Consider the following 14,955-nt stretch of genomic DNA (forward strand, 5'->3'; position numbering starts at 1 on the left):
ACAGTTTCTGCATTCTGTGAGTGCTTCCTCATTAGTTTTTCTCTGCTTGCTAGATTTAATTTACCCACTCTAAAAACATAACAAGACTGAATTCACAGACATGCTGAATGCTAAACTGGCAGTGAATTAGTAAAAGCAGGATTTGCAGTCTAATATTAAAAATATACTTGATACCTAAAGTCAGTTAAAAAAATAGAGAGAAAAATAGTTATCCCCTGACAGTGCCAAAAGTTTCTCATTATATATAATATATAATATATATATATATGATCTATGATATATATATGATATTATACATCATATCACATATGCACTGCATTTTTCTTACACATTTGGCTTCAGAAACTTCATGTTTTAAATATCAACCTTAGAAGAAAGAAATCAAAAAGCAAAAAACTGTTCTTACAGTCAGATACAGAACCACAATGATACTTTGCAATAAAGAGCAGTAAGTAATCAGCTCCTAAAGCCACAACAATATCTGTATGCCACCAGACTGAGATTCAGAAAATGCACATTCATGTGTTCCTCTGCCAGTTTTGGTTTAATTACTGCTTTGATGTGCCAAGTGACTGATTGGTAGTAAAAGCGTTTTCTTTCTTGTGGAGCCTCGAAAGCTCCTTGTCAGCTAACTCACTCACCTCTATGAAATTCCCCCCAGGGTTTTTGTTGCCTAGAAGGATTATTGCCCACGAAAAAAGCCTGCTATTCTGACAGCCCTAATCCATGATATGTCATTTCCTATTCTCTGATACCTCCAATAAAATCACATTGCAGAAACCTCCACTGGTTGTGTAATTCATCATTATTTTTTTAATTAATCACTGTAAACATCTACAGTATATTGCTGAGGGAACAGCAAAGTCAAAAATATTGCTTAACCATTATATAAGTATCAGGATACCTGGTATATTTTCATAACTATTTTTTGAAAGTAAAAGGCTATGTATTAACAAGGGATCTGCTTTAAAATTTATTTGCTGTACCATGGAGGCATTTAGTGAAAAATTCTGTCATTTCCCTCACTATTTCCACCACCTTATCAAATCTACAAGCCACACCTAAAAGCAAAGAAGTCACAAAGTACAAAAGATGCCACAAAGTTTTCAAGCAGCTGTTAAATGCTTTCCCAGATGCTTTACAACTGCAATGGAGTTTCCACCAAAACAGAGGTATGCCACTCAAGTATCAAATCTTAAACATCAAATGCATAATTATTCTATTCACATAATAACCAATTAAAAAGTCATCCAAAGCATGATTCCAAGAATAATTTTCTAAGTTACGCAGCATTTAAAGAATTATTAAATCATTATCTACAGAAGTTAATATACAATTTGAATAATGTGGTACAGGCCAGACACAACATTCACTAAAGTCAATGACAAAATTGCCAAGGTAATTCCTGAGCCATGATCATAAATCAGAACTGCATCATGACTTCTAAAATACCAGCAAAACACTCATCACATTTGGGCATCATAAAACTCCTGGAAAACATCAAGGAAGGGTGGATGTTACAGAATTTTGAGAACTGCAGTGACAGAGAATGGCTTCTTGAGAATAAAAACACACAGCTCAAAGCCTTAAACCTGTGCTAATCCTTCAGGAGAACAGGTCCATTTTTCAGATGCAAAATGGCAACCTGAACTGCAAAAAAAAAAGATTTGATCTCTCCTTGAGTGCACAGCACACAATATTTTGCTCTGCACACACCTGTTCAAGCAGTCCATCATCAAGGCTTTCTAGACTTTACAGAAAGTGCCATTAACATGGGAGGTTGGGACATTAAAGATATGCTTTTACCATTAACTCATTTTAAAGGCACATTCTCCTTCCTTTTAAATCTTTATTGCACCTTCAGTTTGGTTTTGGCAAACAAGACAGAGCCATAAGACAAAAAATATCAGCCCAAAGCCTCCAAAAGTGAATGTGACCTCTGTAGACTGCATCCTGTTTTACCAGCTGCTTCAGCAACATCTGTGCACCTAAGAGTAGCCTGAGACACAGCAAAGGACACACCTACTGCTAATTTTGATTCTGTTATAGTAAAAATTCACTAAGAGATTTCAGGGGAAAAAAGAGCAGGGAATAAACAGTCTATGAAGGTTTCAGTGGCACAATGATACAGCACATCAATTGCTTTAATGAGAAAAAAAAATTACATAAGAGCTAATAAAAAGCCTTTTTTTAATTCCCTCTGCAGCACCTCCCCATGACTTGACCATCTGTACATTGATATATGAGTAAAAATACTTGAATGTGTGGTGCCAAGGGACTTGTAGATTCATGGTTAGCTGACTGCAATGACACCATGCTGAGAACCCCCTGGACAACCTTCAGCTCTGCACAGGCAGCCAAAGTTAGTACTTCTCCATTCAGCTGCTTCAGAGCCATGCTGACTTCACCAAACAAAGAGCAATTTCATAAAACATCTGTCTCTAAAACAATACTTGAAAAGAAACAAGGGTAGTTTGAATGTAAGACAACCAGGAATGATTTTTCCTCTGTAAAGATGCTACTGCACATCCACTCAGCTCAAGATATGCCAATTTTTGAGCATTTTTCTCTCACTCCTCAGAATTTTAGTTGAATAAGCTACATATACACTTAAAAAAATGATATGAAGGTTATGGTTGTGTGCAGGACATGTATAAAACATTGTTTCTAGCACAAAATTTATAGCTTCAGACATTTTCTAAATTTAAATTCAAGGCTTGGAAATTTGCTTTGTAGGAAAAATCATATGACATTCTCCTCTTAGAACTCAAACTTCTATGGGAAATAAAGGGAGAAATAACTTCAAAAATATTTAAGAATATCTTAAATGGCTCTAAACCAGGAACAATAGTAATTGTTTGTTTTCAATTCACAGCAAAATGATTTTACTAGGAAAACAGTTTCTCTGCAAACTTGAACTGAGGGTTTCACCAATGCAAGCAATGAGAGATGGTTACTGTAAGTGAATTTTGCAATCCAGCAAACCATAAACTGTCAGGAGCATCTCATCTCAGTAACTTCCCTGAACAGTCCTCATAGGATTTCTGCCTCAGTCAGAACACTGACTAAGGAGTATGCAGGGAAACCTCTCGAAAATGTTTGTTCTTGAACAACATTAGGAGCAACATGAGGAGCAGAGTGGCCTTTTTACATCTTTGCACAGTATTTTTACTGGGCCAGAGTTATATGTATAACTTTAATTCTGTGAACATCACACAGAATTTCCGACATTAGGGTTGAAATTAGAACTGTAAAATCCTAAATACCAAGGGTGAGGTGTGTCCTTACAAGAGAAACATCAAAAGCTAATACACAGTGCTAAATTAAAGTTTAGAGTACAAAGATCTAACAACAGAAGAGTTCATACACACTTATATGAAAAAATATGAAGTGCATCTGCAACCTAGGGGTTGGAAATTATTCATTAAAATAAGAAGGCCCTAGCCCTTAGATACTGTTTTGACTTTCTTCTTTTTTGATCTTAATGTGAAACAATTTATAACATCAAAACGCTGTTATATTTCAGAACTTTTGTTTTAATCGTAATGCCAAAATTTATAATAATTATAATTTGCTTTTCAAATCATCTTTGAGAAGAAAGGAATAATAAAATTATCCTAATAAATCCACTAGGGGATTACTGTTGCACTAGAATATCAAAGAACTGAGGATGCATTGAAGATTTATTGTCATACAAAACATTGAAGTGTTAATGATCTTAATCTGAAACTGGGTGCTCTTCCTTTGATTAGGTGCTATACATCAGTATGACAGTCTTAATACTTTCTGGTTAGACTGATAAATGAAACCAATTTTGTTACATTGCTCAGTATGTCTGCAAGTTTATCTAGAAATAAAATTATTTCCTTATAGATTTTAAATTATAAACTATAGAAATGCAAGCACAGTACAGCTGTTGCTTTACTTGGCAGTGCACACTGTGCTACAAAATGGATTAAGCAACTTCTTTCCCCAGACATGGGAAAATTATGGGAGTTTTTAACTCTGAGCTGACATTCCTCCTAAGAAATACTTCAGTTCAAAGTGATCAAGGCATTTAACACCTGAATGAATTTACTCATTTAAGCAATGGTACTCCTGATAGGCTTACAGGCAGGAACATACACACCTCATGTGATTGAGCATGGATGGGGGACCTGCAAGTCCACAATTATTCTGGAATTTTCACTCTGTGGTTTACAAGCAGCTCCATCTCATGTTTTTTTAGCAAGACTCAAACACAGCAAGAACAATCTCATATTTCCTAAGATAATAAGCCCTTGTTAATTCTTTGTTTATACTTACTAAGAAAACCTAGGAAAGCAGGCTTTATATTGTAAATGGCTAAGCAAAAGGAGAGCACAAGTTTTTCCTAAGAGCTATATGGGAATTAAACAACTTAATCCATTTCAAATTATTTCATGCATACCAAACCTTGCAAAGCAGGCATGAAAACATTCATGCCTGGGCACAAAGTATTTATGCTGGAAAATGCAATCTTTCACTTGCACATCAGCGTAAGTTAATAAAAATCTTTCAAAAGCTTCCTCAGTATTTTTCAGTTTTCAAATCCAAATTTAAATAACATCCATCAAGGATTCACATATGCAGAAAAAGCACAGCAACAACAAATGAAAAACTGACTCCCTGAAGTAGACAATTTAATTCTTAGTACGCAAGATAACGCAAACAAAACTAAAAGCAATCACTAAAAATAGGCATTATTTTCTCTTTTCATCAAAAGCTGATTATAACCCCTCTCAGAAACCACCATGATCTCCACAGGCTTCATTGTCCTATATAAGAAAGACAGAGTGGTGTTTGTTTGTTGGATTCAGACAGTGAGTTTGTGACCTGCTCGGGCAGGAGGGCAGAGCTGAGCGAGCACAGCTGGTGACTGCAGCACCTGCTCATTTGTACACACAACATGTGCCCCAGGTGCACAGCAAACACAAACAGCACTGCTGCAGCAAAACTAAGGAAATCTGGGAAAACTAAGGAAATCTGCCTTCAGAGGATGCTTGCTGATTTCCAAGGCTCATTTCCCATAGCAGCAGCTAGGTGGCTTGCTGAAATACAAAGCTTTTCCTTTCAGTAATGGAATAGAACAACATGCTGACACAACTGACTGAAAATACTTGATTTCTCCCTCTTACATATGAATATTCAATGTGACTTCTAAATGACCCAACAGAGAGGTATTCTTTACCTAGATAAAATACATGTTGGAGAGAAGGAAAAGGACTCAAACCACATTGCCTGGAGATGCACCTACCCCTCCTTACAACATATAGAAATCACCACTGAGAGAAAAAAAAAGCCATCCTAAGGAATGGTCACAAACCAGGCGAAAAGGATCTTGTTTAACATCAGAAGATTGATCTAATTCACCAAAAGCCTTGGGCTCTACAACTCAGCCAAGACATCACCTACACCACAGATTTGCTTAGTAACACAATCAATATTGATATGACCAAACTCCACCTTCCTAAAACAAATCCCCACCAACTGGGGAATAACTTCTTCCCACACTAATCTAAGTTCACACCTCACTGCATGTGTGACAGGTCACCACAAAAGCTTCCACCAGAGAAATTCAGTGAACAAAACCAGAGCTCATTGCACGGAAAGAAAGTTCATCAAATACACTAAGAACACTTACTTAAGCATATTTAAATATAGTACATTTACAGAATTTGCATTTCTTCTAGGAGTTAAGGAACATTGCAAACAGGCACAGACATAATAAAAAACAACTTTATACAGGTCTATTTGTGGTTCAGAAATCGAATGGAAAAAGACAAAGGCTTTCACTTGCAGTGCATCCTGGTCCAGAATGCCCCCATGACACAACACAAGCTTGTCTAGGCCCAACAATATCATTTTACAACATTTCATTAATGCTCAAAGAAAACTTATCTCCACCTAAAGGAGCTGTAAAAAAAATAATTGGAGGGGAAGAAAAATGTATCATTGGTTCTGAAACAGATCACAAGTACCTGCAATGTCATTAGAAAACTGCATTACAACCTGAAAAACACTTAATTCTAGAACACTCTCATTGATAGATAAACTGCTACTGGACGAAAAAGAACATTGGTCACATCCTCCAGAAAGAGGAAAGGAGGATATTCTACCACACATTCTAACAGTTCTCCAGCATAACTCCCCCACCACCACAGCCCTGTTTGCAGAAGGGTTTCCCTGGCCCAGCTGATCCTCCAAGAGCATTTGCTGCCTCCAGAAGCTCCTCAGGCCTCTCCCTGCTCTCAGGCACGAGGCTGCTCTGCCCAGTGCCCAGAGCCCAGCACTGCACACTCACCCCAAACACTGCCAGGAACCCTCTGCTGCCTCAGCCACCGCCTGCCACCCCAAACACTGCCAGGGCAGCACCCATTGTGAGCACAGCAGCACCTGACAGCCCAACATTCCACCAGCACCGCTGTCTCCAGGGAACCCAATGCACAGCCCAGCACTGACACTGCCATTACCAATAGTACCATATACACAGCTTCTATTTGCTACCAAAGATACAGATTCAACCCAAACCCCATTGCATTGCTTTCTCCTGCAAACCCTTACTGATTAAACTCAGAGAATCAGCTACATTTCTTCTGAACATCAGATCTACTTCAGCCACCATTTATGCCCTATTTCAACCCAAATAACTTGCATATAACTGGCTTACAATTTCCCTAAACAATAAACACGTGTGCCTCAAAACCATTTACTGCATTTCTATTAAATCTATTATTACAATTATTATTACTTACAAATAACACACTCCATTTTAGCTTAAAATTTCCAAAGTACAGATCCATTTGTAATCCAGATTTCTATCTAATACCACTACATAGGATGCAAAAGCGAAGATAACAATGTATTCAGTTCTAGTAAAACTTTTAAACTAAACTAAAAATTACAAAAAATCACAGACCCCAACCTCATCATTTGGTTGGGAACCCTGACCACAACCAGCATTCTTGTCTCCAGGAAAAAAAAACCACTTAAAATTGCACTGAGCAAGAATACACTGGTCTCTATTAGCACAGCTCCCCTAAATGCACAAGTTATTCTGCCTAAGGGCATCATCTCTCCCATTTACAAAACCATTCATTTTTCCCATGGACCCAAAGGACTCAAACCACATTGCCTGGAGATGCAACAGCCCTTTCTTACATCTTGCACTGCATCCTGGCCCAGAATGCCCCCATGACACAACTCAGCTTTGTCTAGGCCCAACAATATCATTTTAGAGCATTTCATTAATGCTGAAAATATACTTATTTCCACCTACAAGAGTTATAAGTAAAATAATTGGAGGGGAAAAAAATGTATCATTAGTTCTGAAACAGATCACAAGTACCTGCAATGTCATTAGAAAACTGCATTACAACCTGAAAAACACTTATATCTAGAACACTCTATTTGAGAGATAAACTGCTACTGCAGGAAAAAGAACATTGGTCAAATCCTCCAAAATGAGGAAAGGAGGATATTCTACCACACATTCTAACAGTTCTCCAGCATAACTCACCCACCACCACAGCCCTGTTTGCAGAAGGGTTTCCCTGGCCCAGCTGATCCTCCAAGAGCATTTGCTGCCTCCAGAAGCTCCTCAGGCCTCTCCCTGCTCTCAGGCACGAGGCTGCTCTGCCCAGTGCCCAGAGCCCAGCACTGCACACTCACCCCAAACACTGCCAGGAACCCTCTGCTGCCTCAGCCACCGCCTGCCACCCCAAACACTGCCAGGGCAGCACCCCATTGTGAGCACAGCAGCACCTGACACCCCAACATTCCACCAGCACCGCTGTCTCCAGGGAACCCAATGCACAGCCCAGCACTGACACTGCCATTACCAATAGTGCCATATACACAGCTTCTATTTGCTACCAAAGATACAGATTCACCCAAACCCCATTGCATTGCTTTCTCTTGCAAACCCTTACTGATTAAACTCAGAGAATCAGCTACATTTCTTCTGAACATCAGATCTACTTCAGCCACCATTTATGCCCTATTTCAACCCAAATAACTTGCATATAACTGGCTTACACTTTCCCTAAACTATATCCACGTTTACCTCAAAACCATTAACTGCATTTCTACTAAAACCCTTATTATAATTATTATTACTTAAAAATAACACACTCCATTTTAGTTACAAATTTCCAGCCTTGCCAAAGTACAGATCCATTTGTAACCCAGATTTCTATCTAATACCACTACATAGGATGCAAAAGTAAAGATACAATGTATTCAGTTCCAGTCAAATTTTTAAACTAAACTAAAAATTACAGAAAACCACAGACCCCAACCTCATCATTTGCTTGGGAACCCTGCCCACAACCAGCATTCTTGTCTCCAGGAAAAAAGCACTTAAAATTGCACTGAGCAAGAATACACTGGTCTCTATTAGCACAGCTCCCCTAAATGTACAAGTTATTCTGCCTAAGGGCATCATCTCTCCCATTTACAAAACCATTCATTTTTCCCATGGACCCAAAGGACTCAAACCACATTGCCTGGAGATGCAACACCCCTTTCTTACATCTTGCACTGCATCCTGGCCCAGAATGCCCCCATGACACAATTCAACCTTGTCTAGGCCCAACAATATCATTTTACAACATTTCATTAATGCTCAAAGAAAACTTATCTCCACCTAAAAGAGCTCTAAGTAAAATAATTGGAGGGGAAAAAAATGTGTCATTAGTTCTGGAACAGATCACAAGTACCTGCAATGTCATTAGAAAACTGCATTACAACCTGAAAAACACTTATTTCTAGAACAATCTATTTGATAGATAAACTGCTACTGCAGGAAAAAGAACATTGGTCAATCCAAAAAGAGGAAAGGAGGATATTCTAACACATATTCTAACAGTTCTCCAGCATAACTCACCCACCACCACAGCTCTGTTTGCAGAAGGGTTTCCCTGGCCCAGCTGATCCTCCAAGAGCATTTGCTGCCTCCAGAAGCTCCTCAGGCCTCTCCCTGCTCTCAGGCACGAGGCTGCTCTGCCCAGTGCCCAGAGCCCAGCACTGCACACTCACCCCAAACACTGCCAGGAACCCTCTGCTGCCTCAGCCACCGCCTGCCACCCCAAACACTGCCAGGGCAGCACCCCATTGTGAGCACAGCAGCACCTGACACCCCAACATTCCACCAGCACCGCTGTCTCCAGGGAACCCAATGCACAGCCCAGCACTGACACTGCCATTACCAATAGTACCATATACACAGCTTCTATTTGCTACCAAAGATACAGATTCAACCCAAACCCCATTGCATTGCTTTCTCCTGCAAACCCTTACTGATTAAACTCAGAGAATCAGCTACATTTCTTCTGAACATCAGATCTACTTCAGCCACCATTTATGCCCTACTTCAACCCAAATAACTTGCATATAAGTAGCTTACACTTTCCCTAAACTATATGCACATTTACCTCAAAACCATTTACTGCATTTCTACTACAAGTATTATTACAACTATTATTTATTTACAAATAACACACTCCATTTTAGTTACAAATTTTCACCTTGCCAAAGTACAATCCATTTGTAATCCAGATTACTTTCTTATATCACTACATAGGATGAAAAAGCAAATATATAATGCATTCACTTCTACCAAACTTTTAAACTAAACTAAAAATTACAAAAAATCACAGACCCCAACCTCATCATTTGATTGGGAACCCTGCCCTCAACCAGCATTCTTGTCTCCAGGAAAAAAAACCACTTAAAATTGCACTGAGCAAGAATACACTGGTCTCTATTAGCACAGCTCCCCTAAATGCACAAGTTATTCTGCCTAATGGCATCATCTCTCCCATTTACAAAACCATTCATTTTTTCCATGGACCCAAAGGACTCAAACCACATTGCCTGGAGATGCAACTCCCCTTTCTTACATCTTGCACTGCATCCTGGCCCAGAATGCCCTCATGACACAACTCAAGCTTGTCTAGGCCCAACAATATCATTTTACAACATTTCATTAATGCTCAAAGAAAACTTATCTCCACCTAAAGAAGCTGTAAAAAAAAATAATTGGAGGGGAAAAAAATGTGTCATTAGTTCTAGAACAGAACACAAGTACCTGCAATGTCATTAGAAAACTGCATTACAACCTGAAAAACACTTATTTCTAGAAGACACTGTATTTGATACATAAACTGCTACTGCAGGAAAAAGAACATTGGTCAAATCCTCCAGAAAGAGGAAAGGAGGATATTCTACCACACATTCTAACAGCTCTCCAGCATAACTCACCCACCACCACAGCCCTGTTTGCAGAAGGGTTTCCCTGGCCCAGCTGATCCTCCAAGAGCATTTGCTGCCTCCAGAAGCTCCTCAGGCCTCTCCCTGCTCTCAGGCACGAGGCTGCTCTGCCCAGTGCCCAGAGCCCAGCACTGCACACTCACCCCAAACACTGCCAGGAACCCTCTGCTGCCTCAGCCACCGCCTGCCACCCCAAACACTGCCAGGGCAGCACCCCATTGTGAGCACAGCAGCACCTGACACCCCAACATTCCACCAGCACCGCTGTCTCCAGGGAACCCAATGCACAGCCCAGCACTGACACTGCCATTACCAATAGTACCATATACACAGCTTCTATTTGCTACCAAAGATACAGATTCTACCCAAACCACATTGCATTGCTTTCTCCTGCAAACCCTTACTGATTAAACTCAGAGAATCAGCTACATTTCTTCTGAACATCAGATCTACTTCAGCCACCATTTATGCCCTACTTCAACCCAAATAACTTGCATATAAGTACCTTACTATTTCCCTAAACTATACCCATGTTTACCTCAAAACTATTTACAGCATTTCTACTAAAACTCTTATTATAATTATTATTACTTACAAATAACACACTCCATTTTAGCTCAACATTTCCACCTTGCCAAAGTACACATCCATTTGTAATCCAGATTTCTATCTAATACCACTACATAGGATGCAAAAGCAAGTATATAATGCATTCAGTTCTAGTAAACTTTTAAACTAAACTAAAAATTACAAAAAATCACAGACCCCAACCTCATCATTTGCTTGGGAACCCTGACCACAACCAGAATTCTTGTCTCCAGGAAAAAAAACACTTAAACTTGCACTGAGCAAGAATACACTGGTCTCTATTAGCACAGCTCCCCAAAATGTAAAAGTTATTCTGCCTAAGGGTATCATCTCTCCCATTTACCAAACCTTTCATTTTTCCATGGACCCAAAGGACTCAAACCACATTGCCTGGAGATGCAACTCCCCTTTCTTACATCTTGCACTGCATCCTGGCCCAGAATGCCCCCATGACACAACTCAAGCTTGTCTAGGCCCAACAATATCATTTTAGAGCATTTCATTAATGCTGAAAATATACTTATTTCCACCTACAAGAGTTCTAAGTAAAATAATTGGAGGGGAAGAAAAATGTATCATTGGTTCTGAAACAGATCACAAGTACCTGCAATGTCATTAGAAAACTGCATTACAACCTGAAAAACACTTATTTCTAGAAGACACCCTATTTGAGAGATAAACTGCTACTGCAGGAAAAAGAACATTGGTCAAATCCTCCTGAAAGAGGAAAGGAGGATATTCTAACACACATTCTAACAGTTCTCCAGCATAACTCCCCCACCACCACAGCCCTGTTTGCAGAAGGGTTTCCCTGGCCCAGCTGATCCTCCAAGAGCATTTGCTGCCTCCAGAAGCTCCTCAGGCCTCTCCCTGCTCTCAGGCACGAGGCTGCTCTGCCCAGTGCCCAGAGCCCAGCACTGCACACTCACCCCAAACACTGCCAGGAACCCTCTGCTGCCTCAGCCACCGCCTGCCACCCCAAACACTGCCAGGGCAGCACCCATTGTGAGCACAGCAGCACCTGACAGCCCAACATTCCACCAGCACCGCTGTCTCCAGGGAACCCAATGCACAGCCCAGCACTGACACTGCCATTACCAATAGTACCATATACACAGCTTCTATTTGCTACCAAAGATACAGATTCTACCCAAACCCCATTGCATTGCTTTCTCCTGCAAACCCTTACTGATTAAACTCAGAGAATCAGCTACATTTCTTCTGAACATCAGATCTACTTCAGCCACCATTTATGCCCTACTTCAACCCAAATAACTTGCGTATAACTAGCTTACAATCACCCTAAACAATATCCACGTTTACCTCAAAACCATTTACTGCATTTCTACTAAAACTCTTATTATAATTATTATTACTTACAAATAACAAACTCAAATTTAGTTAAAAATTTCCAGCCTTGCCAAAGTACAGATCCATTTTTTATACAGATTACTTTCTTTGTATCACTACATAGGATGTAAAAGCAAGTATACAATGCATTCACTTCTTCTAAACTCTTTTAATTAAACTAAAAAAACCCAAAAAATTACAGACCCCAAACTTGTCAGTTGATTGGGAACCCTGACCACAACCAGAATTCTGGTCTCCAGGAAAAAAACACTTAAAATTGCACTGAGCAAGAATACACTGGTCTCTATTAGCACAGCTCCCCTAAATGCACAAGTTATTCTGCCTAAGGGCATCATCTCTCCCATTTACCAAACCTTTCATTTTTTCCATGGACCCAAAGGACTCAAACCACATTGCCTGGAGATGCAACTCCCCTTTCTTACATCTTGCACTGCATCCTGGCCCAGAATGCCCTCATGACACAACTCAGCTTTGTCTAGGCCCAACAATATCATTTTACAACATTTCATTAATGCTCAAAGAAAACTTATCTCCACCTAAAAGAGCTCTAAGTAAAATAATTGGAGAGGAAAAAAATGTGTCATTAGTTCTGGAACAGATCACAAGTACCTGCAATGTCATCAGAAAACTGCATTACAACCTGGAAAACACTTATTTCTAGAAGACACTCTATATGAGAGATAAACTGCTACTGCAGGAAAAAGAACATTGGTCAAATCCTTCAGAAAGAGGAAAGGAGGATATTCTACCACACATTCTAACAGTTCTCCAGCATAACTCCCCCACCACCACAGCCCTGTTTGCAGAAGGGTTTCCCTGGCCCAGCTGATCCTCCAAGAGCATTTGCTGCCTCCAGAAGCTCCTCAGGCCTCTCCCTGCTCTCAGGCACGAGGCTGCTCTGCCCAGTGCCCAGAGCCCAGCACTGCACACTCACCCCAAACACTGCCAGGAACCCTCTGCTGCCTCAGCCACCGCCTGCCACCCCAAACACTGCCAGGGCAGCACCCCATTGTGAGCACAGCAGCACCTGACACCCCAACATTCCACCAGCACCGCTGTCTCCAGGGAACCCAATGCACAGCCCAGCACTGACACTGCCATTACCAATAGTACCATATACACAGCTTCTATTTGCTACCAAAGATACAGATTCAACCCAAGCCCCATTGCATTGCTTTCTCCTGCAAACCCTTACTGATTAAACTCAGAGAATCAGCTACATTTCTTCTGAACATCAGATCTACTTCAGCCACCATTTATGCCCTACTTCAACCCAAATAACTTGCATATAACTAGCTTACAGTTTCCCTAAACTATATGCACATTTACCTCAAAACCATTTACTGCATTTCTACAACAAGTATTATTACAACTATTAATATTTACAAATAACACACTCAATTTTAGTCACAAATTTTCACCCTGCCAAAGTACAATCCATTTGTAATCCAGATTACTTTCTTATATCACTACATAGGATGAAAAAGCAAATATATAATGCATTCACTTCTAGTAAAACTTTTTAAACTAAACTAAAAATTACAAAAAATCACAGACCCCAACCTCATCATTTGGTTGGGAGCCCTGCCCTCAACCAGCATTCTTGTCTCCAGGAAAAAAAAAACAGTTAAACTTGCACTGAGCAAGAATACACTGGTCTCTATTAGCACAGCTCCCCTAAATGCACAAGTTATTCTGCCTAAGGGCATCATCTCTCCCATTTACAAAACCATTCATTTTTTCCATGGACCCAAAGGACTCAAACCACATTGCCTGGAGATGCAACTCCCCTTTCTTACATCTTGCACTGCATCCTGGCCCAGAATGCCCCCATGACACAACTCAACCTTGTCCAGGCCCAACAATATCATTTTTCAACATTTCATTAATGCTCAAAGAAAACTTATCTCCACCTAAAAGAGCTCTAAGTAAAATAATTGGAGGGGAAAAAAATGTGTCATTAGCTCTGGAACAGATCACAAGTACCTGCAATGTCATCAGAAAACTGCATTACAACCTGGAAAACACTTATATCTAGAACCGTCTATTTGATAGATAAACTGCTACTGCAGGAAAAAGAACATTGGTCAATCCAAAAAGAGGAAAGGAGGATATTCTACCACACATTCTAACAGTTCTCCAGCATAACTCCCCCACCACCACAGCCCTGTTTGCAGAAGGGTTTCCCTGGCCCAGCTGATCCTCCAAGAGCATTTGCTGCCTCCAGAAGCTCCTCAGGCCTCTCCCTGCTCTCAGGCACGAGGCTGCTCTGCCCAGTGCCCAGAGCCCAGCACTGCACACTCACCCCAAACACTGCCAGGAACCCTCTGCTGCCTCAGCCACCGCCTGCCACCCCAAACACTGCCAGGGCAGCACCCCATTGTGAGCACAGCAGCACCTGACACCCCAACATTCCACCAGCACCGCTGTCTCCAGGGAACCCAATGCACAGCCCAGCACTGACACTGCCATTACCAATAGTACCATATACACAGCTTCTATTTGCTACCAAAGATACAGATTCTACCCAAACCCCATTGCATTGCTTTCTCTTGCAAACCCTCACTGATTCAGCTCAGAGAATCAGCTACATTTCTTCTGAACATCAGATCTACTTCAGCCACCATTTATGCCCTACTTCAACCCAAATAACTTGCATATATCTGGCTTACAATTTCCCTAAACAATAAACACGTTTGCCTCAAA

General features: G+C 40.5%; 1 long non-coding RNA gene across 1 annotated transcript; it reads right to left on the reverse strand.

Annotated features, from left to right (window-relative positions):
• Positions 1-3,464: 3,464 nt before the first annotated feature.
• Positions 3,465-14,578, reverse strand: LOC147652173 (uncharacterized). The gene is made up of 2 exons (XR_015289436.1): positions 7,367-14,578; positions 3,465-5,999 (listed from the first exon to the last, which is right to left on the reverse strand). It is a non-coding gene; the product is annotated as an uncharacterized LOC147652173 (long non-coding RNA).
• Positions 14,579-14,955: the final 377 nt, after the last annotated feature.

The sequence above is a fragment of the Cyanistes caeruleus genome, chromosome 7 (assembly GCF_971803275.1).
Source record: "Cyanistes caeruleus chromosome 7, bCyaCae1.hap1.1, whole genome shotgun sequence".
Classification (NCBI taxonomy): Eukaryota; Metazoa; Chordata; class Aves; order Passeriformes; family Paridae; genus Cyanistes; species Cyanistes caeruleus.